Genomic DNA, 27,714 nt, shown 5'->3' on the forward strand with positions numbered 1-27,714 from the left:
CCTAAGACCCATAATTACCTCAACCGTAATTCAGTGTCCACTCCTTTGTACGAGGTAGTAGTTTAAAGTCGGATGATGCGTTTCGGTTTATAAAACAAACAAACATCTATTTCCCCGTTTCCTAGTACTGGATCACATATCAGACAGTCTCATGTCAACAGTAATACAGTCTGCTCCAAATATGTAATAATGATGAGGACACACAGCCTACGTCTGTATCCAGTGTCCAATAACTCCGTCTGTCTGTAGACGATCAGGACAGGAAGACCATCTGATCTGGAGAGTCAACCTAGATAACCCACTCACCTCGACTGTACGACGCTCGAGGATGACGGTGCGACCCTTAGTCATGACAGCCTGATCTTTGACCTAACCCTTATGGGTTAGGTCAAAGGTCATAAGCCATCATATCCAAAGGTCGTACCGTCCTGCTCAAAGGAGGCAAGATTCTATTGTGGCAGGGATGAGTGACAACATACCAACGTGACGAATGGTGATATGACTTCACTCTTATATATGTACTGGACGATTCTCCCAGCTAGGTAACTTGTTACTGTTACATTACATGAAATTACTTATGAAAATGTAGCGGTGTTTGCTAACCTTATTAATGATAGCAGTTAAGCCAATAGAAAATGCTTCAAACTGAATTTTTTTTTAACCACTGTTTCCTGTAAGTAGACTAAGCTCCGGTGGGCAAGGGGCTCTACACACGTATTACAAGTATGCACACCCACAGGTCGGCACAGGCAGAAATCTAAGCAATAGTTATGTCCATCAATAAGGTTCGTTGGAAGCATAACACCCATATTTCTATTGATTTCGTGTGATTCTGCATAACTACGTCATTACGAAATCCTTTGGATCATTGCATGGCTAACTACAGGTTAGTTCATCTTTATAACTAGATTACTTTTCATTCAGTTCACGAGATGTCTGGGCCACCAAATACCCTCACCAGTTATCGGCTCCGTGTAATGAAGAACAAAAGCAAACGAAGATTTCCTCAGCAAGTGCATGAACGAGATGAGTCAAGATCTAGTAAGACCATAAGGGAAGAGATCCAGCACCTGAGAAGCAACACAGTCACAAATATGGAAACAAAATTGAGGATGAAGTTGCTTGGCGATCCAGCAGTGGGGAATCTCTCTCCGGTCGGCAGTGGTGTCAGTCCGAGTGTGATGTGTGGCGGACCAGCAGTGTGAGTACAAGTGTGAGGATGTGCGGTGAACCAGTCGTGTGATTATGAGTGTGTGTTGTGGGCTGGTAGTGTGGGTCTGAGTGTGAGGATGTGTTGTGGGCTGGTAGTGTGGGTCTGAGTGTGAGGGTGCGTTGTGGGCTGGTAGTGTGGGTCTGAGTGTGAGGGTGTGTTGTGGGCTGGTAGTGTGGGTCTGAGTGTGAGGGAGGATGTGTTGTAGACCAAAAACATGCGTCTGTGAGGATGTGCTCTGGACAAGCAATGCGAGTCTGAGTGCTGGGGGTGCGGTAAGCCGGCAGTGTGGGGCTGGAGAGCCTGCCGTCGCACAGTGTGAGGAGGAAAGACTGTATAACTCCGCCACAGTATCGTCCCTCCTTGGGGGGGAGTGTGTGGCCGACTGGCGGCGTTGCGTCACCGTCTGCGTGCGTCGCAGGGCATGCATACCACCGCCCTCACCCCAGCACACATCATCTCTCATCAAATATTGTGGAAAAATGATCTACACTGTTTTATTATCGCAGTCTGACATCTAATTATCATAAATGGCTTTACTCGTATCAAATATCACGAGTAATAAACGAGAGACTGTCTGATGCAGAAATACCCAGCATATTATCTAAGCCTTTAACCAGTGTGAACTACCCCATTGTTCAGTCGCGGTATCAACGAAATCTCGAGTCATGACGCCACCGCAAAACATCCCGGGATTAGGAACCTGGTCCTCGCATCCGACGCGACGATACCCGACTGTTCTCGACCCTTGTGTCGCGTCATATCATCCACTTCGGTAGCGAATGTGTGTCAGCAGCACTGCCGACAGTGGCGTCGCTTGGGGGAGGGGAGGGCTGGGGGAGGGGAGGGCAGGAGGGAGGGAGGGGGAAGGAGGAATGGGGATCGACTGGTCCAGGCGCACGATTTTCGCGGTGTCATCGTTGGCACAGAGGATGTCGTCAACGGCATCCAGCGGTGGTGAGGTAACACGGGTACAACGGGGTCGACGGACCACTGGAACGAAAATTTCGAGGCAAGACAATAATGTTAGGTCAGCTCAGACCGATGGAAATACCTGGAGCAGCGGGTGGTTGATGAGGTCGTGTGGTAAGTCACTGTTGTCAGAGTGGACAAGGGTAGAGAGAATGTTTAAGAGTAGATTCTCACCAACGTCATAGCAACAGCTATACCCCTATTTTTCCAGTGACATTGTATTCACATTTGATTGTGACACTCAAGTTCAAGTCTAATGTTTACGTGAGTGTATTGGAAGCCAGACTTCTGGTGTGATGACGGAAGGGAGCCGAGCAAATCATCTTGACGTGGAGTGTAGCCAACATCACCGACTGAATGGGAAGCCACAGTAAGCTAACGTGCACCTCTGTATACTGATACTTGTCCTCGGAAAGGTAGAACGGATTTCCTCCCTCAGGTGAAGATGGTGTCACCACAGAGACCGAGCCGATGTCCCAGCGACGCACCGTCCGTAGCCGTCAAGCATATCTGACTGACCCTGGCAGGCGGAGCTCCTAGTCTAGGGGAGTTCCTGATGCGTCATCTTCTTACAAGTTTGCCAGACATTACTGTTGTTCAGTTGGAGACCCACATCGTAATTTTCACTACAGTTCACCTAAATGCGACATTTCATTAATCATTTTTTGATGGAAAAAAAAACAACTCATGCACCTAAAGAGCCAGATTTTTTAATATTTGAACATTATCGTAATAATACGGTATATAATGAACTCTGGAGCGACTTTCTTTCTTTCTTTTCTTAAGGTGTGAAGGCTGGAGGGCTAGTTCAGTGGAGAGAAGTTACCCTCACCTACGCCTGGCCATGGCAGGGATCACAACAAATGCTGAAGATAAACAGACTAATGTATGTGCAACCGTCAGTTCTGTTGCCCTGTGAACTTGTACGTGTTAATAATCCACCAGGGACAGACACGATGCTGAGGGCGTTCTCCTACAGTCGACCGACTGAACTGTCCTGCACACCACTGACTAATACGTCCATGACCGAACCTCGGTAGACCCATCAAAATATATATTACTTATAAGACTATTGTTTCCTTCCTTCCTTCAGTCATTACAAATTCATTTGATAACTAAGATAACCACAATAAATGAAATATCGAGATATGAATTTTACTTAAAATTTTTACTTACGTATTTTTCAAGATGTTATAACGATTAAAATCATACGGTTATTTCCGAAGTTTCCAGTTGTCTTTGTAACAGTAATAACGTCGTTTTCTATACTACTATTATACTCTGAGGACTTTCATAGAAAATGTATTTCTGCTGCTTGTTTATGGGATACTTAAATATAATTGTCATTCTTTTCGATCGATAGTCTTTCTTGACCACTTCTCTTCTACAATCAAGTGTTCTTATCGCCAAAAATTTCATCTGTATTTGCATTACACTGTATCTAGGTAAGACTCTTATAATTTACAAGTTTCACGGCGACTTACTCATAAATAAATAATGATAAACGAGCTTTTAGAGATGCAAATATTTAACAGCTTTGGTATACCGAAGGTCTGCACTACCTGCTCCATTAGAACTCTTTTTAAGAGTTGAGTGGGTTGAAACATTTTTTGTACAGTTATAACAAGAAAGTGCAAACGAGAATTTTCATTAATTCATACGCAGTTTATAAATATTAAATTATAATCGACTCGTGGATTAAAATGAAGAAAAAAAAATCCGGTAAGAAGAGGGAAATTCATGAGAATAGATGTACAATATTTTCCTTACTTTGGCAACATGAAAACGAATAATAAGGAAACATGGAGTCTCCAGACTTATGTGGGTGAAAATGAAAGTGGATTACTGGAGGTGGGTGACTGTTGATGCTCATGTACCTGGTAGAGAGAGAAGGACGAGGTAAAGAGGTGTGTGTTCTGGGAAGAGAGCCGAGGTGATCGTGTCGACAGTTCTGATGCCAGGGACTGAGTAATCCCGAGTAACAGTGATGGGTATTTGAAAGCAAGACCGGATGACGTGGCAGTTGAAGATATAATTGAGGGCATACGGTACCCAGTGTGAACAATAAAGGTGAACAATTTGTACAAAAGTGCTAAATGAGGAATGGAAATTAGGAACACCTGGTTTATAAAGATGGAGACGTGGGTGATCGGTGTTAATGATGACCGGGCACTGCTGGATTATGTTCTAACTCATAAACATATAATAAACAGACTTTCGGATGTAAATGTGCTGAGAGGGGCAGGTGGGATGATGTCTGGTCACTCCTTGGTGGAGACGAGGGTGAAAGTTCGAAGAGGCTTTAGGAAAACAGGAAATGACATGGGTGGTGATGACAGCAAGTGAGTTTGGGAGAGAGATTTGTGTGAGGAGTTACTAGGAGAGATTGCGTGAAGACTGACAAAGGTGAGAGTAATCATTACTAGGGGAGTAGGTGAAGAACGGGAGGCATTCGGTGCTGAGATGTGCAAGAGAAGTGAGTGACATACGGAAGGTGGGGTTGTGGGCATGTGAGATTGGGTAATGAGTGGTGGAATGAGATTATGAAATTGTTAGTCAAATAGAAAAAGAGAGGCATATGAGCGCAATCTGCAGAGAAAGAAAGCGAGTAATTGGGAGATGCACAAGAGAAAGCGGTAAGAGGTCAAAGAGGAAAATGCAGGGGCTGAAAAAGAGGACAAATGAGTTGTGTAAAAAAAAAAAAAAAAAAAGTACCGGCAAAATTCAGGGAAATGAAAATATTTTGGAAGATGGTGAATAGTTTAAGAACAAAAGATCAAATGGGAGCATAAGTGAAGAAACAGAAAAGTGGCAACAGGCGAAGAAAAGGTGACGCAGTGAGGATTCTGGAAGGATGATCAATGTGTCAGATGACAGGGTGGCAAAAGTGGGGTGTTTGGGATATGTAGGTATGCAAAGAGAGAGTCAGAAGAAATGATATGTTGAAAAGCAAAGAGGCGGTGGAAGCCTTTCGTAAGATGAAGAGTGGCAAAGCAGCTGGAATGGATAAGACAGCAACTGAACTCCTTAAGAAAGGGGATGACAATGTTTTCGACAGGTTGGTTAAGATTTCCAGTGTCAGGCAGGATGCCGGGACCGTGCCACTGTATGATGGTAAGGGAAACAAAATGACTGCTTGGATTACAGAGGTACAAGTTTGTTGAGTATACCTGGCAAGTTGTACTGATGAATGACGATAGAAAGGGTGATGGTGCGTACAGAGAATCAGACAGAGGTGAACAAAGTGACTTTAGGGGTGGTACAGGATGTGTGGATCAGGTGTTTGCTTTGAAGAGTGCATTTGAGAACTTGGAGAAAGAGAAGGATTTGTATGAGTCATTTATGCATGTAGATATGGAAGATGTATATGATACGGTTGAGGGAAAATTTGTGGAAGGTTTTACGAATTATGGTGCGGGAGGAAATCTACTAAAAGCAGTGAAGAGTTTCTATTAAGAATCAGTTGTGTGTGTTAGTTAGAAGAGAGAAGACGAGTGTTATTAGGTGGTGGGATCTGACGCAAGGGCATCTGATGTCAGTATGGCTGTTTTATCTGTTTATGGATGCAGTGGTGGAGGAGGGAAATGCGTTGGTCTCGGAGACAGCGTATTCTTAGCAGCATTTTAGGAGTGGGGAGATGGGATGCATGTACAGCTGCTGTTAGTTGATGACACCGCTGCGGTGGCTGACTTCAGGGAGAAACTACAGAAGCTGGTGCGTAAGTCTGGGAGAGTACGTGAAAGGAGAAAGTGGGTTAATATAAACAGAAGTAATGTAATAATATTCAGCAGAGAAGAATGGCAGGTTAGTTGGAACGTGAAAATAGTAAATGGTGAGATAGAGGAAGTAGTGTTCTACAGCTTTCTCAACCACACTTTTAAAGACTTACGCTTTCATTACTTACATGTTCAAACTACTTCACACCACATCTTTGTCTCATACACTTCATTTCCAACACATCCACCACCCTCCGCCAAGTCACATCAACAGCCCATGCCTTGCATCCATATAATATTGTTGTAACTACTATACCTTCAAACATATCCAATTTTGTTCCCCCATATAACATTCTTTTTCCACATATTCTTCATCGCTCCTAGATCCTACGCCCTCTCCCCCACACTATGACTCGCTTCCATGGTTCCATTCCCAGCCATGTCCACTCCCAGGTATCTAAAACATTTCACTTCCTCCAGGTTTTCTCCATTCAAACTCAAACCTCAAGTAACCTGTCCCTCAACCCTGCTAAACCTAATTCTTTTGCATCAATTTGCATTTACTCTCAATTTCCTCCTTTCACACACACTTCTACAGTTTCTACAGTTTCTCACTCGAATCTGCCACCAGTGCTGCATCATCAGCAAACAACAACTGACTCACTTCCCAGGCCCTCTCATCCCCCACAGGCTATATACTCGCCCCTCTCTCCACGACTCTCGCATTTACCTCCGACTCCACCCCATCTATAAACAAATCAAACAACCACGGGGACATCACACACCCCTGCCGCAGACCACCCTTCACTTGGAATCAATTACTTTCTTCCTAATCGTACATATGCCTACACTCCTGATACAAACTTCTCTACTTCTAGCCACTTTCCTCATACACCATACATTATTATCGTTCTTGAGATCTTCCACAAGGCATGTCCACTAACCTTATCATATGCTTTCTCCAGATCCATGGATGCAATAAAAAAATTCTTGTTTCATTAAGTATTCCTCACACACATTCCTTACACAAAACTTGATCGACACATCCTCTACCGCTTCTCAAACCACATTGCTTTTCCCCATTCTGATGCTCTGTATACACCTTCACCCTCTCAATCTATACCCTCCCATACAACTTATCAGGTACACTCAACATACTTAAACCTCTGCAGTATGAACACTCATCTTTATCCCCATTGCCTTTACACAATAGCTCTACACATACATTCCGCCAATCCTCAGACGACTCACCATGATCCATACGTAGAGTGAATATCCCTAACAACCAATCTACAACGCAGTCATCCTTTTCTTAATAAATTCAACTGCAGTACCATCTACTCCAGTCGCCTTGCCAAATTTCACCATACGTAAGGTTATTGCCCATCTTTTTTCTTCATCAAACAATCTTAATGACTCACTTTGCATACCATCCCAAACCAAGCACCCTACACCTGCCACCTTATTATCAAACATATTCAACATTCCTTCAAAATACTCACTGTATCTCCTCTTCACTTGATCACTACTTGTGACTAATTCCCCTTTTGCCCCTTCATCGATATTCCCATTTGTTCCCTTGTTTTTCACATATAAAACTCCTTCCAAAACATCTAAAAGCTTGCTGATACCCTCTCACCCCAACTCTCATTTGCATCTTTTTCAACTCCTGCACATTCTTCTTGACCTCCATCTGCTTTCTCTTATACATCTCCCAATCATTTGCACTCCTTTTCCACAAGTACCTCCCAAACGCCTCTCTTCATCTCACTCGCACTTTGACTTCTTCATCCCACCACTCACCACCTTTTCTAATTTGACTACTTCTTAACCTTCATATACCACACGTATCTCTCGCACTGCTACCCTAAATACCTCCCATTCCTCACCCACTCCCCTTGCTTCATTTACTCTCACCTTTTACCATTCTAAACTCAACCTTCACACAAGTCTCTTTTCCAAGCTCACTTAATCTCACCACTCTCTTCTCACAATGTTTCATCTTTTTCGATAACCTTTACAAATCTTCACCCTCGTCTCCACCATATAGTGATCACACATCCCCATGATGCCCCTCTCAGCACAATTACATCCAAAAGTCTCTCTTTTACACGCCTATCCATTAATATTTAATCTAAAAATGCCAAATGACCATCTCTCTCTCTCACATACATATACTTACGCATGTTTCGCTTTTCATACCAGGTATTCCGAATAACCAGTCCTCTTTCAGCAAACTACTCCACAAGCTCTTCACCATTTCCATTCAAAATACTGAATACCCTAAGCCCCCAATTATACCCTCAAATGCAATATCACTCACCTTCGCATTCAAATCAACCATCAATAATACCCGGTCTGTTATACTAAAACTGCTGACACACTCACTAAGCTGCTACTAAAACACTTGCCTCTCCTGATATTTCTCATGGGCAGGTGCATAAACACTAATAACCTCCCATCTCTCGCCATCCACTTTCATTTTTACTCACATCAGTCGAGAATTTTCTTCGACACAATCTTTCACACACTCCGACAACTGCTGCTTCAAGAGTAGTACTACTCCTTCCTCAGCTCTTGTCCTCTCACCAACCCCTGACTTTACTCCTAAAACATTTCTAAATCATTCTTCCCATGTACCCGTGGACTTTGTTTCATGGAGAGCCAGAACATCCAGGTCTCTTTCCTCAAACCTACTACCTATCTCTCCTCTCTGCTCGTCTTCTCTACACATATATATAGAAATACCATCCTGAACTTTTGAGGAGACTGAGCACTCCCTGATTGGTTCCTTCTTCTACTCTGTTTTTTAAGTGAAATACAAGAAGTGAGGAGGGGGCATCCAGTCTCCCGCTCCCTATCTGCTTAGTTGCCTTCTAGGACACGCCGGAAATATATAAACAGGGTGATCGAAAAGTCGCTATGCATACGCATTAAATAATATAAGTCGCAACAGGTTTTAAAAGGTCTCATAAAAAAAAACTGCTCTGACTCTCGAACCAAGGACGATCTTTGTGAAATTTTTGCTCAAAGGTGCACGACCATACACAGATATCACACGAAGGTCTGTGGAAAAATTCCCCAGCATCCAACCGCAGCATCGAAACACCGTGAGACACTTTATTGCTAAGTTCCGTGAAGCTGAGTGAGATAGGGACCCAACGCAAGATCTGGGAGTCCAGGGGATTTGTTGGGGGATATATCTGATCGCATGTTGCATAGGCCGTAAAAACCCATTCGCATGCAAGTACCCAGAGAAGCCTTAAGAAAGAACTACACATTTCTTATATAAGATAAACTACGTGTATTCTGTACTTAATTTTACTGTACGGAATTGTGTTAAATCCACATGGATTTTTCGATTACTCTATATATATATATATATATATATATATATATATATATATATATATCAGAATTTTATAATCATCTTACAGTTGACCCTGAATTTCCCGAGACGGTGTAGTGCATTTTCTGGACCATTTGTAGTATCTCTTATGCAACTAATGCACTGACGTGCCAAATAATTTCTATCTAATCTTCTCCAAAAGACTGCCAAGCAAATTACTTCTCTCGCTAATGAACTCGTTAATGTTTTACGTTATCAGTGATGTATCTCCCTGGCACAACACGTCTGACTACTTCTGTCTAATTAGGCTCCAATTTTATCGTCTCGTCTAGAATTGTCACATTCATGACTTTACCTGATCATTATTTTTCCCCCAGTGGGGTTGATCCTCGGTTAGTGCCGCCAGCGAAGCACACATTAACATGAAGCAGATGTGTTCAAATGACACAAGACCTAACATGGACAGTGCTGCAGGTGAAGACCCCTGTACACTCTAGCACAGAACCCTAGATATTCTAGCACAGAACCCTCGACACTCCAGCACAGAACCCTGTACACTCTAGCACAGAACCCTAAACACACTAGCACAGAACCCTAGGCATTCTAGCACAGAACCCTAGACACTCTAGCACAGAACCTTGTACATTCTGTGCTCTGTAAATTCTAGCACAAAACCCTGGACACACTAGTAAAGAACCCTGGACACACTAGCACAGAACCCTGGAGACACTAGCACAGAACCCTGGACACTCCGGCAAAGAACCCAGTACATTCAATCACCAAACCCTGAATACACTAGCACAGAACCCTGTACACTCTAGCAGAGAACCCTGTACACTCTAGCACAGAACCCTAAACACACTAGCACAGAACCCTGTACACTCTTGCACAGAACCCTGGACACTCTAGCACAGAACCCTGGACATTCCAGCACAAAACCCTGAATACACTAGCACAGAACCCTGTACACTCTAGCACAGAAACTAGGACACTCTTGGCGTACACAACTGCCAGTGGTAAATAATTACCATCAGTACGCATGTGTTGGTTTATACTCATTCATATCGGGCACTTTGCATGACGGCCGTAAAACATTCACTGATGTGTACCATCATGCAGATCTTTTAACGAGTGGAAAAAAGAGAAAAGATCCTCCCCGGCGGGGAATCGAACCCCGGTCTCCCGCGTGACAGGCGGGGATACTCACCACTATACTACCGAGGAATCTGCTATATCAACAAAATTTTCACAATTTCCAATGTTTAAATACATTTAATAAAATAAGAAATACAAACATAATTCATTTTACCAAACAGGTTCCACCAGTTTTCCTTTTCTATAACACTAGTTCCTTCGTAAAGAGGGAAGTACTGGCCATGTGTATGGAGATGCAAGATAAAGCGAAGTACGTTTCGTAATATTACTACAGCCGCATTCTGTAAATCTATAAGAGTGTCTGTCGCGAAGCGATCTTATAATAATTCTTGCTACGAGGAAGGCAACAATAACAAAGTACAATAAAGACATGTAACCTATGATGAGAAGCATAGTCTAATCAATCTTTCTTGAAACAGTGATTTCCACGACAGACAGCATGGGAGAAAATGCTTAATTGAATAATCATACATAAATGTCTAACTCTTCTAATTTAGGTAAGGTTAAGAATAGCGTCCTTACTGTTTTGATTTGCTTAGTTACTGCCAAGGGAAGGATTACACCCCCGCGTCTTCACCCTGCTGGTGAATCACCAGAGGCACCGGTGATTCGAGGCCAACATGAAAGGGTAAACATACTTCTGCTGTAGTGTTGCAGTGAGGGTGGTGAATCATTCACCTGGCCTTGGATATTAGCAATGGTACCGCTACGTTAACCACAAAAACATGGCGCCTTCGACCTGTTACACCCACTGGCCACCACACATTGCCTACATTGTCTGTGAAATATATGTTGACCTCCGTGGGCTGCTGAACAAACTATTTGAAATAACGAATTTATGGGCTATATTAGCAAGGAAAACGGGAGCTGGACAACAAAACGCCTAAAACAAGAAAGTGAATTACCTTTCGAAAGGTTTCCTTTGTGATTCTCCCCTTAATCGTTCATAGCCTCAGTCCTGGTGACTCCTAGTTGTACATTATCTCTCAAAGGAAAAAACAGACTGGTAATACCTCATCCTCGCGACAATGTAACCATGAGCTAAGGGGAAAAATCGAGAGCCTGCAGTGAAACAGGAGACACATTTCTTTGATCACCTTCATGTGCCGGTAACTTTCGTGTACACTCAACGAACTTAAAATGATGCAAAGTCCTCGAAAGTCCGTCCATTCTAAAATCGAATCTTTGCAGCCTATAGAAAGATGGGATACACTACAAGTCCGGCCATGAGTTTTTGATGGCTCGTAGCCTCGTCCTCATTCCAACTCGGTTGTGGTGGACTAGGGCGTACTCATCCCTCTACTGGGAGTTTACGGATAAAGCATCGTCTTCCTGCACTTCGGGAGAGTTCTTCTATGATGTCATTTCCCCTTCAAATATACTGTGCGTCAAGTTCATAAGAAAGTATACAACAACTGCACTACGCAGGAACATTCCCATCGTCATTGTCTTTATTGCGAATCAAAATTATATTCTAATCATTACGATTTCAAAATGAAGGGAAACTAATTTCATAAATACGAATCAGTTTAGCGCTAAAACCTGTCTATATATTCGACGGTATTTATTTCGAAATCAAGAAGGAATAATGTTTCTGAATTCATCAACAAGAAGGGATCAGGCGCAATGTTAATGAATCAGATAAACAATGACAACACTCCACCCGTCGACGTACACACACTCGACGGAACTATAGCTCACATTTGTACCTCTTTTATTTGAAGATCAATAATTAACTGTACTCCACAATATAACTACAACTCATAAACAGTTAACATTTAATAATACATTGTAGGTATTCACAAATACTGTGTTATGGCGCGGTTTGTCTCCACCTAAATGTTTCAATTTACTTCGATCGTAACGTAAACATGACATGGACGACACGCAAAATGATGGCGAACTTATAATACTAAAACAAATACTAGGACGCAAATCAAACTAGTCATCACGTAAACACATGACAACAGTAAACGAGATTCTACGATTAAACACATGACAAAGTAAACGAGATTCTACGATCTAAGGACGATTTCTTCGTAAATCAAACGTGGATAATGTTCAAAACCAAAAATTATCCATAATATCTACAATCAGGTTTGAAGACAAATGGGACATATATATCTAGAGTTCATCAGAAATGAAAAATATTCCCACGTTGAACGTCCCAAGAAACAATATAAATTAATCATGATACAACGAGTTGGTACATGTGGCGAAAAATTACTTGAACCCTGGTTCAGCTGTGCGAATGTAACACGTCACACACCCCCTGTGTCCCTACCCCAGCTCTTACAAAACCAAGGACATCGACGGTGGAATTATAAGGATGTTTTCAATGCTACCTACAAATTAATTACCTCTGTGGTAATTCGCATGATTCTTGATGATAATACCAAAAAGAGAACATAGAAGTCTGATATAGCGGAGTTGTGGACTGTATTTTTCAAGGATGTTGAATAAAAAAAATAACGAAAATCTACACTAAATACCTTTGGAGTATTAGCAATCGTTGGTACACGAATAACAGCGATAGGCACACGTAAGTGTGTCACTTAGGCAGCGGGTGGAGAGAGATCACGTTTGTCCCAGTGTAAGAACCTCCACCAACACGAACGAACATGAGCTCGAAGGTCGTTCCTCAAACAAAACTAAACATTGTCCTTACCTCTATGATAAAGTCTTCCTTTAGCTGCGTCGGTGGCTTTCTTCTAATATTACGCGTTCCAAAACAAAGCGAGTAATGCTCTAAGTGACCCAGTATTGTGGGTAACACTACGCGCGTTCACTCTGTCCAAATATCTAACTCGAAGTGACTAGACAACAGGTCCTGACTGAGGTTAGACTTACCGAGCGTCCGCGCACTCCAAGATGGTCGGTCGGTTGTTCGGGCTTAAGGGCTATTACCTGCCAGGGTCATTAATGCAGTCACCTTCAAGCACTTGCATCCACCAAACTTGAAAGTTATTATGCCTTCTTCTGGTGTTAGGGATAACATAACTAACACCACATTAAATACGTATGTGGCCCAAATATCTTGCGCTTGGTAGTTTATTCCTGGATACTGCTGCGTATTTATGTGACGTCATAATGTTAAGACAATTCCATAATGCAAATATATTAAGAAATGTCACAACAATTCTACAATACTTTGAGATTTCTAAATATTCTTATCTTATCGAAAAGAGAAATACAAAGCGTTATGATCCCATAACTGCCTATCATGTTAGGAAGAGTTAGCGAAAAGGCGGGAAGTCAGAAAACAATGATCTGAAATAAGCGACAAGAAGCCATTAGAACAGTATGATCAACGGCTCCATGCAATAAACAATACGTTCAACATTATTCATGTCGAAAAAAGGGCCTATAATATTTTCATGAAAAGCAACAAAAGATTAGACAGTTACGATGAATCATATGATTAAGGACAAAAAAACAAATTTCAGTCTGTCGACGCATCACCTGCCATACACTGCGCAGTAAGTACATGCGCGTTGCTACGATACAAACGCACAGTGATTTTGACGAATTAACTATAATAAAAATTCTGCTTAATGACTTGGCCGGGACATTACGACAACACACCTGGAATAGGTTAGGGTGTATGAGTTTGTGTATAAGTGTATCCCAACATATTTATGAGTAAAAGACATACTGTCAATGGACTGAACCAGAGCATGTGAAGCGTCTGGGGTAAACCATGGAAGGGTCTGTGGGGCCTGGATATTGATAGGGAGCTGTGGTTTCGGTGCATCACACATGACAGGTAGAAATTGAACATGAACGAATGTGGCCTTTTTGTCTGCTTTTCTGGCGCTACCTCGTTGAAGCAAGGGGTAACGATGCTGCTTCCTGTGGGGTGGGGTACCGACAGAAATGGATGAAGGCAAGCATATATATATATATATATATATATATATATATATATATATATATATATATATATATATATATATATATATATATAAAGCTAGGACGCAATTTGGTACACATGTTTACCAAATTGCGTCCTAACTTCGTCTCTTCGATGTATATCAACTGACTGTTATATTCCTCTCTTGTGTCTCCCCTGATGATGTGATTATTACACGAAAGTGCACTTGGGAACTTTTCGTGTTTCATTTTCCCCGTGGACTCATAGGAATATCTTGATCACGCGCAAAATTGTGATCCTTTCTAATATATATATATATATATATATATATATATATATATATATATATATATATATATATATATATATATATATATATATGCAAGGTTAAGCGACGGGGCAACATGAGTATGAGACGTCTTGTAACATGCAAGTTGTAATCACACACTTACTATGGCGGGGGTTTCTACTGTGAATAAAGCACCAAAAATACATATCCAGAAACTCATCCAAACATAAGAAAAACTTGAACCATGCGTCTGTCTGTAGTCTGTAACCTGCTTCTATACCTCGAATGAACAAACAGAAAACAGAAAATCAAGCAAGAATCTTCTTTGAAACTATGTAAAGAACTACTTTTGTATGCTAAAAGTAATGGATGAGTGGAATAAACTGAGTTATGAGATTATGAATGTGAAGAGCATAATGAAATTCAAAAAAGATGAATAACAGCAGAGTTCAAGACTTGGGGTTCCCACGAGTGTAGAACTCCCTCCCCATACAGTACATGTTGGTAATGATCAGGTGATTACAAATACTAACTCATGGTTTGAATAAAGAGACTACAGAGCAAAACTAATGGTATCACGCCCCTGTAGCCACCCACGGGATGTGTGTGGCTATCAGCTAATAATCTCTCCATAAAGACAGTAGTGACGGGTTGGCACTATGCGGGCTGGAGTGAAAAGCTCCCGATCTGACAGGGGGCAGACGACCCAAACACGGACGCCTTATGAAGCTGTGAGAAGATGAATCGTGGAATCTTTCAGGGCTCATCTCTAGAACAACAGCTATTCATATTTATGTAAATGACGAACCAGATAATGAATCATAACTGAATATTCTTGTTACTATTATGTCAGTGTCATAAAAAATCCATGTTGCAACGTAACAAAAACATCAGGCAAAAATAATAGGCAAATGAAATTCAGCCCAAATTACTGTCAAGTTATGAGGACTGAACAAGGTGGAGACAGATGCCGTGCGAGCACTTCGAAGACGATATCAGACGATCTTAGGGGAAAAAATATTACCTAACCTGCCTTCAAGCATACAAACCAGGTGACGTTCAAGACGATACTTACGAATTATGTTCCATCCAAGATAGAACATGCATCAGTAAATCAGTTTATTCACTGGAGTTAACACAAAAGTAGTGATAAAGGTTTAACATCATGCGCTTAGAACTGTGTATATACTTACGTCGAATGAGAGGTGGGTCGCCTCAGACTCGGATAGGATATCTCAATAGGATAGACGAAAATGGGTTAAGTTTAATGCCTCCAAGACCCAGTTTCTGCCCATCTCTCAATCGAAAACTTACAACTTCCTCTCTCCTTTGACGGTTCTGTAATTCCACTTATTGACTCGATGGCAAAAATTTATAGTACTGTAACATCCACTCTTTCTTGGAAACCCCACTTTAAGGAAATAGCTAAGTCTGCTCTAAAAGACTGGGAGTCCTGTTTATGTGTCGAAATTTGTTTTCTTCTGAACAGTTTCTCCGTTTATAGAAAGGATTGATCCATCCTTGTATGGAGTACTGTTCTCACATCTGGGGTGGTTCTAGCTCTGCATCCTTACTTGAGAGAGTTGGGTCAAAAGCGGTCCGACTTATAAATTGTCCCATGCTAACTTCCAAACTTGACCCAATCGCCCTACGCCGCAATGTTGGTTCACTTTCCCTTATCTATAGGTATTATTTTGTCTTACTCCCGAGAGCTGGCTGGTCGTGTGCCCCTCCACATCTCTACCCTCTCATGTCTCCCAGTAATTATGACCTGGCACGTTTTAAAAGCCAAGTTTTTCACTGCCTCCTAAATTCGTAGTTTCCCTTGTCTCTTCTTTTTCTCTTTCATATTCCTCTTTACATTTCAAATAAGACCCAGCCTTGATGTGGAGTATTGTCCGTGGCTGGAGCCTTCAGCGTGAGAATAAAAAAAAAGGTCTTGGAACTAACACTTATAACGAAAGGAGATTGACAAGACATTTCAGTAGGGTGTTTCTTAGATAACAGTCTCGTCAGAGACCTCACTCCAAAGGAGTCAATTATTTCCCCTACTACTGAAAGTAACGCAGCCATGGAGCCGTCTTGGAGTAACTCCATGACCCTTTCAAGGAAGTGGTCTCGGGGCGATCATTAATAGATCAGTCTTATCTTACCAGCCTTCCTCAGTATCTCCAGTTAGGATGAGGCAGTAAGTAAAGACATCCACCTTGTTCAAAAGAGTAGCACCTGCAGTCTCTGACCCTTCCGATACCTTGGTGAGCTGTACCGGTATTATGTCTCTGGTCCTTGGCTGCCTACCACCTACTGTGAGTACTTACGAGTATCTGCAGATATTTTGCCAAAAGGCAGGGTTAGCGCGTAGTGCTCACAGCGGGAAAATACAGTTACGAGAAATAACTCGTGTGAGTTGTGTGTTGTGTTATGCGTGACATGGAGAGATTGTACGTTTATTGACCGAACGTCAGCTGCCCACGTTTGGTTGAGGCAGAAAAAGAAAAGCTACCTGGTCCACAAGTATGTGTGTGTGTGTGTCTGTGCTAAGTTGTAATTCTGACATCTATTATCCAGGGAGCCCGTTAGTCTGAAAAAGAAAAAAAAAAAAAATGCTATTCTAAGCATATCATATCGCATACTGGTAGACCTGACCCAGCCAACCTATTTTAATACACTTCCTCGAAGAAACAAAGTTCATCTGGCCAAAGACCACCAAGTACATTAATCTTTTGACTAAATTTGATAAATATGATGATGGGAGACAATTTCAATATAAGGTTATAAACCTAAGTTATTTAGGGGCATACCAATCTAATAGAGCCAATAAATACAGTCTTCTTTTTGCTGTGGTCGCGACGCTTGCCAGACCACCCGGTCTGAACACCGGCTCTCGCAGTGACTCACTATCGCTTGCGATGTAACTCTAAATTGAACACCTGGGCACAGAGTGTCGCGAGGTATACTGTCAATCCGCGTCATGTATAGCCACACTCTCGAGGTCCGTCTAAAATCGATCGCTTCATTGCATATATGATCACATTACTCACAGTCCTTTTGTATTACTTAGTCTTATTATTAACTTTAAACGATGACTTTTATGTTAATGTTTAATATGAAATTGAAGAATCATATAAGCATTTGCTATCTATCATTCAAGCATCGGTGGTTCAGTGGTAGAATTCTCGCCTGCCACGCGGGAGGCCCGGGTTCGATTCCCGGCCGATGCATCCTTTTTTTTTTTTCCTTATATATATATATATATATATATATATATATATATATATATATATATTCATGCCTTCGTTATGTAATTTTGTCATAAAGATTAGTTAGGAACCGTTCAGAAATATCTTCAGAAATCTCTGTCAGGAATACCTAGATCCTCTCTCCCTTCCTAATAATTTTCCACATTTTTCTATGTGGTAGAAATGAACATATCGTGATTATACACTGATTTTCATACTAACTATTTGCACAACATACGGCTTCCTCCCTCCCCCGACCTTTTAAAAAGTGCATGACTTTCAGCATCGGGTTTCCTATTAGTAAGGATGGCAGTGGGAAAGCTCAAGTATGTAAGGAAGGAAGGATACAGGTGAACTGATAGCTCTGGTGGATGGGGAAAATTTAATTCTAGATCGTGAAGGAAGCGTACGTGAAGGAAGCTTACGTGAAGGAGTATCTGTCACAGCGTTGATTTATGGACGGGAAGCACAAGTCTACACATCAGGTTGAGTTAATGAGTAATTGATAGATACTACCATTTATTTCGGTCCTCTATGATGTCTCATTTTGTGTTTAGGCACTTAACAATTTCAAGTAGTTTCTATAAAAGACGTTCGCGTATGGCAACGCCACCTCCCCCCTCCTCTGTTGCATGAACTGCCTGTCAATGAAAAAGTTGATGACTGTGAACTGATACTTAACCCGTTCTATAACGATGTTACGACTCTTGGACGTGATGGCTTGGCCTTTGACCTAACTCATAAGGGTCAAGGTAAGACCACGCAATCAAACTTTAAGTCATACAGTCGCGTTCGAGAGATAATACGCTACACAGACATCATCTCAGGGTTCTGGGTTCTGGGTTCACCCACATCAACCAAACTGACTCCACAGTCTCTTCCTCCCTCCATCGCTACAAACTGGATATGGCCAATAGCAACATTCAGTCACTAAACTTCATGTTTGCTGGATAGATGAATATATGTATACTTTTCATACTTGGTCGCTGTTTCCCGCATATGCGAAGCAGTACCAGAAACAGTGGAAGAAATTGGCCTTATTCACTCACATCCACTCTCTAGCTGTCATGTGTAATGCACTGAAGCCACGGCCTGCCATCCATAATAAAGCCCCACTGGCCTTTCAATGGTTTCCTCTGGCCACTTTTCATACCCTGGTTTCATCTAATGACAACACGTTGCTCCTGGTATATCACATCGCTCCAGTTCATTTCATTCTGTGCATGCTGCACATCGTCTTGTATGTTCAAGCCCCAAGCACTCGCAGTCTTTTTCACTGTCCTTCCCAATCGCCCTCTTTTCTTGTTCCCTCCACTTTTGACACGTAACCTCTTTGTCAACCATTCCTCATTAATTTTTTCCATATGTGCAAAAATTTTTGGTACACCCTCTTCAACCAACCTCTTATTAATACACCTCACTCTTACCCTTTATTATTTATTCGATCAAAGCACCACACCACACTATGACCTCAAACATTTCATTTTCACCACATCCAACCTCCTTCACACATCCTCATCTATAGCCCATATAACATCTTCATGACTTCTGCACTTTCATCATACCCATTCTTGCCTTCCCAGATAACAACCTCTCTTTCCATACATTCCTCAATACTCCCAGAACCTTTTCCTATCTCACTCATCCAAGGAATCAGTTCGGCTTCCATGGTTCTGTTTGCTGCCATGTCCACTCACAAGTATCTAAAACACTTCACTTCCCCCAGTTTTCTCTACTGGAGCATTATTTTGTAAATATCATAGCTCATATGATTTTTGTAATAAAATGGCATTACTGTACTTTGCATTTTGATTTATCTGACATCAAGCCAACACAACTGTAATTTTTTTTTCCCAAGAAGAAAAAGTGTATGAGCACATAACAGGAGTATTTGGCATTGCCAGACTCTGCCTGCTTAAATTTACCCTGTGAGTGAAGTCACCTTTGGAGTACAGTTTCATTAAAGAACTTCACTCCAAAGGAGTATACCTTTCCCAGCTACTAGAAGTAGCACATCCATGGGCTGCGAGAGCCTTACGATAAAAGTCGTGGGTAACACCAGGACATATTCAAAGTCCCTCCTAGATCCTGGATCCTCCTAACCCTCATGATCTAATGTTACTGTCTGATGAATAAATGAACCCAGGAAATCAGCTACGAAACCTTACAGGTACCTTAGAGCTCAGCTCCATACTGAAACTATGCCTCATGTCAAACTTAATCTTAAATGACTAAAAAAGATTTAATGCAAATAACCATATAATAAGCAAATCTAAGTAAAGCAGTTTGTCACTGTGTAAGGTAATGTTCATCACACTATTGACACATATGTTGCTTCCATTACATAAGGAATGTGAATTGGGATATCACATACATTTGTTGAATTTTTAGTCTATCAAATTATAAACTTTTCCATTCAGATGAAAATTACAAAATTTCACACCTATTATAGTAGGTACATGGTATATGTGGGCAGGGAAAAGTGTGTGGAGACCATATTTTTATGCTTGGTAAAACTTTACAGAGAAAAGAAAATGTATGTAGTTGGTACGCAGCAATCGACCTGCTACTACCTGCCTGAGGACCAAGAGGGTTTGTGATGGCTACACAGTAAGCCAGCACTTCAGCAGTTGTCAGGTAGCACTCTGACCCAAGCAGCTGTCTTTTCTTTCTGCTTTACCCACATGTGGACTGCTGGCATTTTGTCCACAAACATACAATCTTTCATTGTCACATATAACACTTGACAATACTCAACTCATTCTTTGTAACTAGATTTTCCAGTGGTGAGCACTATGCATCAGTTCTGCCTTTAAGCAAAATGAAAGAAGCAATAGATGGTAGAAGGCAGTAACATAAGATGGGCATGAATTTGAAACACTAGGTAGAAATTGGGTGGGAGAATTAAGTAGTGATAGAAGGTTGGAACATCAGGTAGACAGATTAGGTAGAAGTAAATGGCAAGAACATTAAGCAGATACCTCTGAAATCACTGTGTTAGAGTTGCCCTCTGCTATAGGCCTGTCAAAAGGTGAGGCACTAAAGGCTCAGTAACAGCACTGAAGGTAGACAGATTAGGTGCGAGTAGTTGGTAGGAACATTAGGTAGGAGCCTCTGGAAACACTGCTAGAGTTGCCCTCTACCAGTGGCCTGTTAAAGGATGAGGCACTAGAGGCTAAGTTGCAGCACTTGAGTTCACCAGTTATGGAGAGACTTTTGCTGTAGCCATCCCTGTGAAGGAGTTTATGGAGGGAATGGGCATCAGAGATAGAGGTAGACAGATAATAGGAACTTTTGCCTATACTCTGCATATGAAGTGAACAAGCCTGAATTAGTACTGTACTGTGAGAGTTCTTTATGCTAAAAAAAACAATCGACATTTTAAAAATTTATTTGTGCAGAAACATAATATATTCCAGAAAATAAGAAACCTTCCCTTTAAATATGAAATAAATGTTGCATCTGGATAATACAATGATATTAGTGTTAAAAGGGGCAAAGTCAAGAATGAAATACAATACAAAGCATAACTTTTTACAGGCATGCAGAGTACTATTCTGAAAAGTATATATTTCTGATAAATATATATGTACTTTAATACACTATGTAAACAATTAATATGGTTTTAAAGGGGAACACGATTCATGCCCATAAAACAATATGAACAGCACAAAATCTGTTAATTTCATTTAGTTTCCTAAAATACCTTCAACTGCATATCACACCAGGACAGTACATGTGCTTCCATGTGATTTCTTGAATACACATAATGTTTGGCAGTAAGCCATTTTACTCTACTGAATGTATTTTCTGGCATTATGCAACACTTCTATGCTGGGTTTTCATGAAGGTGAAGTTTTATAAAGCTGCTCTTAGTAACTGTTCTTGCTTCTTCTGAATGTGTCTAAGATAACTAAAATTCTATAGATTTGATTACAGCTACAAGTAGAAGGAGCTTGCTATGGATTAAAAAAAGTTACCCAGTTCTGAATGACATTGATTTCCTTTCTCTGGAATGAATTACTCATTTCATACAAACTCCAGGTTAATGAATTCATATGTATGCACCTCTAAGAAACAAAATGTACATGATTGTAAGTATTCCGAGTACAATAGAAGGAAAATGTTACTACCTATCAACAGCTATACCTGAAGCTGTAATGCTTCAAAATATGTAACAAGATAAGACCTAATTAAAGCAATATAAATAACTTAGCTTAACTTAGTTAATACTTCATATGCAACATAGCACAATCTAGCTGATGCTTCATTCTTAAAAAGGCAAGAACTAGGAAGGGAAAGGTAGCTCGCTCTGCAGATGGTCTACTGTTGGGTGTGTGAGGCACCAGTGTCAACAAACCACAAATGCTGGCCTGGCAAGTATTAGTGGTGGTGGCAACTAGATCTACTGCCAGCAAAATACTGGAACTGAATGTCAAAAAATTAACATTTAACTACACTCCACTAGGTAAAGGTAGGCTTGATGAACTACTTGATTAGTACAAAAAAAATTTTCATTCGCACAAAAAACTTGCAATCAAACTTCATCATATCACAACTGACTAATTTACATAAAAAAGTTTGATTAATTGAGAAGGGAGTTTTATGATAAAAGTCTGCTGTGTGCAACAGGCTTTCACATTTGGCCCAGGTGTCATCATGTACCATTTTCAATGGTTTCCAATGCCAGTGATCTTAAAAGAAAAAGCAAAACAATAGCATCAGAGAACCCAAAAGCACTAGTGTTTACCAGAATTAGGACAGCACCAACTTTGGTGTCAATCTTGGATGGAGATTGTAGCATTGCATATGTGCGTTATCCAATCTCCCTGATGGGTGTGGTGACCATTCCTTATCCTAGTTTTTTCAATATTTATCTAAATGTGACTTGTGGTAGCACACTGTCCTTACTGATATGTGCAAAGATGGTTAAAATGCATTTGTATAAAACATCCCTTTTGTACATTGTATAATGCTAATCAATAAAGAAAAGCTGTGAAGTATAACTCATGTCACATGGTAATGGTGACAAATTACATTTGTGTTCCAATCTTGGTTTCTACAGTTCAGAGCTTAGAAAATGAGTGAGGGGCATCAGCAAAATGATCTTTGCAGAAAATTTCCTTTAGGTAACAAATACAAATGTGAGATGACTTCTTTAATGACTTGTTATAATGCTTTACCCTTGTGTTAGCCAAACTATTAGTCAAATCTGCATTCTCATCATATGTATTAGTTACAAACATGCTTTGCTCTTGCAGTGCTTAAAAATACAGAGCTGTATAATCTTATCCTGGAATAATGATTCATCATAGACATACTAACTAGTTCTGTAATTATGCCAACAATCACTTCCCATTATGTGAGTGGCATCTATAAGCTTGAAAGACTCAGAACCTGAGGCTGAATTGGAGTCGACTGCAGCATGTCAAACTGCTGTATTTCTGGAGTTATGTCTTACATCACTGGGTACATTTAACAGGAAAGGCTGTCTTTCTTTTTTTTAAAGGTACTTTTCAGTGAATGGCTACAGTAATTTAAGTTAAAGGACATTTGAAAACCAAATGGTTAGATAATCTTTAGTCAAATGGAATTTTCATTTGTATTCCCCTTTAATAAAACTACTGTACGAAAGAAAAATCTTCATTCTGCTGCTTATAACAAAGACTTGGATCTACATCCCATCATTACTGCCCACTATGCAGACAACATGTAAGCTGCTATTCATTCCTGTTCTGATTTTCTCCAGGTGTAAGACTGTCTGACAGTTTTCATCACAAAACTATTGCCTTTCCTCATACATAGCTAGATTCATCTGATATCTTTGTATTAGGGCACTTAACTTTCCGTGGTGACTCCTTTCTTAAAGGAATACAGGTGTTGAAATTCATAAGAAAAATATATCTAAAAATCAATGTTATGGCAGTTTTCACCACACAATTGTACTTGCCTTTCCTAATACCCACCTAGTACCTGTATTAGGGCACTTAACTTTTAGTTATGACTCCTTTCTTAAATGAATACAGATGTTGAAATTCAGATAAAAACTGAAATATCTAAAAATCGATCAATGTAATGGCTTATTTGAATATAGGAATACCTGAAATTCTAACAACTACTGGTCTGCTGTAATATTTACTTTTTCCCTTTGTGATGTATGGAATATGCAACATGATTTAACACCACTAATCACTCATATGTAACAACCAAACCTAATACATTAAATCCTTTAAAACATAAAACCAACAAAATGGCAATGGCCAAAAATGAGATGTATATTGACAATGTGTCAGCATTCTGTGAGAACAAAGCCATAAAAAGGGCTTCCTGTAAGTCTGCAATCAATCTATACCATGTATGCCTTTTTTTTTTACAGTTACAGCAGAGGAGCATCCAGTATCTTTAACAAATGATTTTACTTACAACCATCTTCATATCACACCTTAAGTGCTAAAGGAAAAAAATCCAGAAGTCACAAGTAAATTTCTCTAACAATGCATCCCTTCCATACAGTGTTACTCAAAATTAATTTTCAAGCAGTTGCAATTAATTTCTAGATTTGTAAAACTAGATACAGGGATATTTTCACCTTAAGAAATTTTTACTTTATAGTTCTTTGAACTATTCTTACTAAGGAACAAATCTCAGTAAATTTTAAAAATTAGAATAAAATCTGCAATAAACATTATCAAATGCCAACAAAACAAAGTCTCATGAACATAACATACATCTTCAAGATCCCTGTAAAGACAATTTAAAACCTAAAAAATATATTTAACTAATAATAATAAACAGACAGATGGATTCACAATTCACTGACTATTTTTAACTCTTGATAATGGACACTATGATATCAACATCAGTGTACTATCAGAAAAAAATACCACTCATTCATTCATACCCAGGACCAATTTCTATGAAAGAGTCCTGATGTTATCGAGGACACTCCTACAGGCTCATGCAGCTCAAGGTTGCACTACTTTTAGTAGCATGGAAATGTAGACTCCTTTAGAGTGAGATTTTCTTTGTTGAGGCTTTATTTCCAATGATATGGCATTACCAAAGGTGACTTTAATGCAAGGTATAACCTCAGGGAGGAAGAATCCAGTAACTTTTCCAGCACAAAATTTTTACATCCACTAAATCATAAAATATGCTTAATCCTACACTTCACCTTAATTCTTCACTGAAACATCTGAACCGAAATATGCTTAATTCTTTTACCAGGAACAAATATCTGCAATCCAGAATAAGTTGAAATCATTCAGGGACATGATATAAAGAACCAGTCTCTTGTTCTACAAAGATTCTGTTACTTGAATTAATTCTTTACAAATTGCATGCTAAACTATATGTCTTACATTACTTTACTTGTTCAGCAATGTAAAAGTGTTACCTTTGGGGTAATTTGACTATGGTGGAAGCTATCATATGTGTATATGAAAAAAAAAAAAAATGCTTGAAGTTATCCCAGCCAAGAGACAGTTAAGTATGTCTCTAGCATGGGAGGTAGATAAAGCAGTGTACTACATCATTAGAATACGGATTAGGGCTACAAAGTTTAACACAACCTTTAATTCAGCAATAATGAAATGCTGTACATACACTTCATTTACAAACAGAAAATGATTAATGCCTTTGGAGGTTAAATTCAAGCAAAATTAGATCCTCATTGTATCTACATTTTGGACAATTGTTTAATTTCAGTTCATGATACTGTTCAAATTTGCTAATTTGATGTAATTCTGGAAAGTCCCCTTACCCCCCAGATGGGATCATAGGTAAACAGCATCGTATCTGTGAGCTACAATCCTATAAATAACTTATGCAATGTTTTAAAATCATTTTAATAACATATCAAAACACAGGGATATATATGTCATAAACATTACAATTTACCTTGAGCAACAACTACAAACTAGTTTTTACTATTTTATTTGAAGTCATTTGTGCCTTGCCCTTGATATAGCCAAGCAATCTTTTATATTATAAATGAAGTCCTTTCACCTATCATTATAGCATTTCAGAAATAAGAATACATTTGAATATTATTCATTTACCATAGGAGAATTATGCATTCCTGCCCTCAGTCAGTCAAAAGGGTTGGAGATATGTTTTACTGAAGTTAATTTTGACAAAATTAGAGTGCCATGATGCCTGTAAGTGCTTGATCACCCCAGTGGACTGGGAATGGAATTCATAATAATATATAAACAGGTAGACTTTATAATCTAATCATTACTGAAATTCTATCTTCAGGCAAGATGGTACACCAGGTTGTGCAATGAGATATACAATACAGTATATGCCATATAATAGGCAACAAACTTCATGTGAAGCTTATAATTAGTTTTCATTGATATATGTTAACATCTCTGATCTCTTCAGGTGACTATTAAGACAGAGATCTGCATTGCCTGAAGTACGCTGACTGATTATTCTGACATACAGTAGATAATAAATCTGTGATGTCAAGCCAATCCTTTGAGAACTAATGTTATCTGAATCTTCTAAAGTATATTTTCATTAAGTCCCTCTTTAAGTAATCCTTGAGGATACCTGAAATTATCAGAAAGGAGCAAAGATCTAAAACTTTCTCAAGAGTATGCAAATTTAACTCTACCATGTTAATGAAAGTTTAAACACACTGGCAAGAAAAATGCATTAGTTTCAACCCTTTTGTGCTTGAAATGGTACATAATATCACTGTGTGCTCTGATAAGCCATTGTTGGATTGGGTGAGGTTTAAACATTACTGAATCTACTATATTTGAACTATATTCTTTACATATCTTTAGCTGATAACCTCGGCTATCCAAAACTAAGTTATGGATGCCAAGCTAAGCATTAATTTGTGCTTTCGTTAATGGAGTCTTGCATTTCAGTGATAGACATATTCACTGTTTGCTAAAACAAAGACCACTGTCATAATAAATCAAAAAATACTCTCAACATAATCACAATATGATCACCATGAAAGTTAAATGAAATGAAACACTATGAAAGCTATAAGATTCCTTCTTAACTCTTCCAATCAAAAACTTTATCTATCTTTTCAGTCTCCCAGCCTTATAAATCAACCTCTTAATTAACCTTACTGACCTTATAAATCTAATCAACATAACATAAAAAGGCATAGATCAAAAATTGAAAATTTTCCTCATTAGCTGTAATCCCTGTGGGCTTCTTTAGCAATATGATAGTCTGATATCTTGCTTGAGAACTTATTTCTTCCATGCAACTGTGATCACAAGGCCCAAATAATCTCATGATGGTGATGACGATGATCACCTTCATATTTGTCTTTATTAATACTTTCCATCAAAATTACATCTTATTTCTTCCCATGTTGCCCTGTTTATGTTAGTGGCTGCCAGATGCATGGGTAACTCTCGTATGGTTAAATTCCAGTAAGAGACCTTCCACTATGGTATTTGTACGATAAATGACAACTGTGAAATGTCCGATGATGAAGTATAGTCCTTCCACTATAGTGTTTAGAGGATAAATGACAATCATAACATTTCTGAGGCAAATTATCACTGTTGATGACATATGGCATCTATATATGACTAATTGCTTCAGATTTAAAGCAGGGCTTGAAAGATTAGCCCATATCTCATGTATGTGTAAGCCTGAATGGGTTAGAATAACAATCTTCCATATCAAGAACATTGCTTGAACTAGTCACATGATGACTATGTAAAATGATGAAAAATTCGTTCTTCCATACCTGTTCACCATTTCTTGCCTCTGCAAGGTAGTGTTAGGAGCATATGACCAAGTTTTAGGATAAAACATTACAAGAAGGGAGGATTTCCAGCCACTGCTTCAGGCCCTCACAGTTGCTATCTATGACAAGAAGATGGGCAGTACAAAAATCTTTCTTCCCCATCCTCAGGGATGTTAC

The 27,714-nt window shown here is 39.7% G+C and overlaps 2 non-coding genes across 2 annotated transcripts; one reads left to right on the top strand and one right to left on the bottom strand.

The window, feature by feature from the left end:
* Nucleotides 1–10,399: 10,399 nt before the first annotated feature.
* Nucleotides 10,400–10,471, bottom strand: TRNAD-GUC (transfer RNA aspartic acid (anticodon GUC)). Its single transcript has one exon. It is a non-coding gene; the product is annotated as a tRNA-Asp (tRNA).
* Nucleotides 10,472–17,715: 7,244 nt separating this feature from the next.
* Nucleotides 17,716–17,786, top strand: TRNAG-GCC (transfer RNA glycine (anticodon GCC)). Its single transcript has one exon. It is a non-coding gene; the product is annotated as a tRNA-Gly (tRNA).
* Nucleotides 17,787–27,714: the final 9,928 nt, after the last annotated feature.

Source organism: Panulirus ornatus, chromosome 1 (assembly GCF_036320965.1).
Source record: "Panulirus ornatus isolate Po-2019 chromosome 1, ASM3632096v1, whole genome shotgun sequence".
Lineage (NCBI taxonomy): Eukaryota > Metazoa > Arthropoda > Malacostraca > Decapoda > Palinuridae > Panulirus > Panulirus ornatus.